This window comes from Camelina sativa, chromosome 17 (genome assembly GCF_030686135.1).
Source record: "Camelina sativa cultivar CO46 ecotype springtype chromosome 17, ASM3068613v1".
Taxonomy (NCBI): Eukaryota; Viridiplantae; Streptophyta; class Magnoliopsida; order Brassicales; family Brassicaceae; genus Camelina; species Camelina sativa.
The window spans coordinates 8,532,946-8,536,148 of NC_141896.1; the positions used below are offsets into that span (position 1 = coordinate 8,532,946).

Consider the following 3,203-nt stretch of genomic DNA (forward strand, 5'->3'; position numbering starts at 1 on the left):
GCTAACGAGAATAGTTAAAGCCAGTTAAATTATAGTACTACAGTACTTTTTAACTCACAACTATTCATTTTGACCGCATTTATTTTGCATTGACCATATTAATTTGTTCCCATATGTAGTTCCACACCAACTAAATTACTTCCGCCGCATATATTCGAAATTGTAGATATCTCTCTCTATATATAATAGTACTATATTATAAGACAACAATTGTCAAGTTTATAAAAATGTGATGCAATTCCTTTATAGTAAAGGAAAATGTTGTTGTTTAATGTTTATAATAGAGTTAATAATCATGTGTTTTTCTTCACATGCATCAACGTAGACATTTAGTGTTACCTGTTTAGATCGCGAGAGAGCTGCAGCAATAATCTAAAGTCTAAACTATCTTTTTGTTTACAAGTTGTAGTAGCAATAATTTAGGGTTAGATAAAGAAAACAAAACTATAAAGTACACAATTTCCGTAAGAAAGAAGACAATCAAAACATTAATTAAATAAAATGTAAATGATTTGGTGTGGTACCGTGAACTGTACTTTTTACTGTATTGAGAAAGTTGAGACAAAAACAAACCATGAAAAGTCGAGCACAGGCGAAACAGATCAAATGGGCTAATAGTCTCTCCCTCACATGGCCTTGGTCGGATCCTTTTTTTTTTTTTTTTTTCCTGTAAATAAAAGGTTTATACACCTTTTTACTTATATTTGACGACTAAAAATTATCTTGCAAAAAAAATAAAAATAATAATACTCCATATACTAACTAAAGTCACAACAATTTTCACAATGAATGATTTTTTTTTTTTCACAAAAAGTTAAAAGTAATATTTTATTATTTTGTCTTTTATGATAATTTAGGACAAGTAATCTTAAGAGACAAAATTATTTAACTGTTGTATGTTTTATGGAACAGATTTGTACTTTGTTACCAGTGTTTTGTTTCTACTTTCTAGAATATGTAATGACTGTTTTTGAAAAGTACTTAGCATAAAATTTCGATTGTAAAATTTTACAGAGAAAAGTGACAAATATTCGAATCTAAAGCACTGAATCAAAATCACTTTCTTCTCTTTTCTCTCTCATTTTGTCTTATTTACATATTAGAGCCTTGAAACTCTGATTCGAACCCGGGATGACTCGGTGTAACGACTCAGTCACCCACCTTTTAACCGCCATCTCCTTTGATCATCGATCATCAGACTCGACCAGTAACTCGCCATTTCCATTTTGGCAATCTCCCAATATAATTAAAAATCCAAAAATAAGAACCCGAACTCGTTTAAAAGTTAGTACCACCACCCGACTCGGTGGTAACTCAGCCGAGTCAATGACGATTTATTCAAAAACTCGTCTTCTTGTTCTTCTAGCTCCGAGTCAAACCGGGTCAGAATGGTTACGAACAATCTTAATTTCACCAGATGGCTTTCTCAACGACGCCGTGAAGCAACGGTCGAGATTCAATCAACAGATCCATCTTGCTTTTGATCTTGATTCCTCCGTTACATTTCTGAAGATCGTCAGGACAAGTAAACCGGGTTGACCCTCGAGAAGAAGAATCAGACCGAGAAATAAACCGGATCGCTTCTTCGAAAACCGATTCATCGCAAGGGATAACCAACGGTCCTTGGTTAGCGAAACCGAACTCCTCCTCAGCTTGAACCAGGAGATTGCTCAAGACCGGATGGTTCAGGTACGACGCGCGCACCACGAATCTCCTGCAATCGCTACCCACACAGACTGCCACGTGTCCTGATGGAACATCCGACGGTACACAACGGCTGACCGAAGACAACCTTGCTTTGTTACGCCATCGCCTGAGCATTTGCCTCAGTCTCACAATGTGACGGATCTTGCTGCATTTTACTAAACCTCCTCCTGCCATTTTTTTTTTTTTGCCACGAGTGAAGTCAAAATAAAACTCTGAAATTTTCTGACTATTTTTTTTTTTTTTGATCGAGGAAATAAATGTTCAGGGGGATTTGAGAGTTTGGAGAGACGAAGTTTATATATAGTGAAAGGAATATAACAATGCCATCAGGGTTTTGAGTTATTTACGATATTGTCTTTTCTTTTGTTATGGTGTTATATTTATAATTCTTTTGTTAAATTATTATGGTTCGTATTTAAAGTCTTGGTTTTAATTATTGTGTTAATGAACCCCATTATGGTAAAGACAAAAACTTAGACCTCAGATTATATAAGATTCGTATTTTGATGTATGTATAATCACTTTTTTGTTGACTATACGTATATTTTTTTTATAAATCAAAACAGTAAAACTGACAAGACATTTTTAATTTTGTTGATAAAAACAAGATATTTAAATGTGAGTAGTCCACTCATTCATTCATAGAAATTGCCAAGAGATAACCAAATTTAAGTTCTTAACCTTTTTTTTTTCTTCACAAAAGTTCTTTAACTTTTTTTTAACTTTTAAGTAAGTTTCAAAGTTTGGGTTCAGTTAATGTAATACCCACCCCCACATGGGTGGCTTGATATATAAAAAAAAAAAAGAGAAAAATAAAGGAAACTAAATTTTCTTATTGAGAATTTTTTGATTTATGATATAAACAAAGCATATATTTCTTTTATATTGTATAAGCTTATCATCACCACTAGCAGTTAAATGTTAACCGAAGATGCTTTTGTACCCTCTGAACAACTTAATTTTGTTTTCCAGAAATATATGTTTCGACGTACAAAAACACTTTGTTTTTTGTAGTTTTGGAAATGTGTCCATGCCCCCCATGTGCGACGATGCCCCATCTCCAATTTTTTTTTTTTAGTTTCTGAAAAATATTTTATTCTCACAACAACAAGCAGCCAAACTAGAAATTTTATCAGAAAATAAAAAAGCAGCCAAAATAAGTAATATGTAAAAAGCTAATCATTATACATCTTGAAATATAATGTGAATCATAAAAACAATGAACTCCATTTGCAATTGTTACTCTTGGTCTAATATGACGTGCATCTCTCTCTTTCCAATTTGGGTCTAGTCAAGAATCAAGATTATTATTCTTAATTGGCACAATTGTATGATAAATGCTTGAAGGCTTTAACTACAGAAAGAATGGTAAATTATGTGGAAATAAATATAAGAAAACTCTCTAAACATTTGTAGGTGGGTCAATCAAGTGCATGATATGGAGGGTAGGGTGCATCCCCCTCATGCGGTACGTACATACCCCACTTGTTGGATTT

At 33.2% G+C, this 3,203-nt stretch overlaps 1 pseudogene across 1 annotated transcript; it reads right to left on the bottom strand.

The window, feature by feature from the left end:
* Positions 1-967: 967 nt before the first annotated feature.
* On the bottom strand, positions 968-1,981 carry LOC104756329 (auxin-responsive protein SAUR50 pseudogene; annotated as a pseudogene). The gene has a single exon (XR_015586040.1). The product of XR_015586040.1 is annotated as an auxin-responsive protein SAUR50 pseudogene (transcript).
* Positions 1,982-3,203: the final 1,222 nt, after the last annotated feature.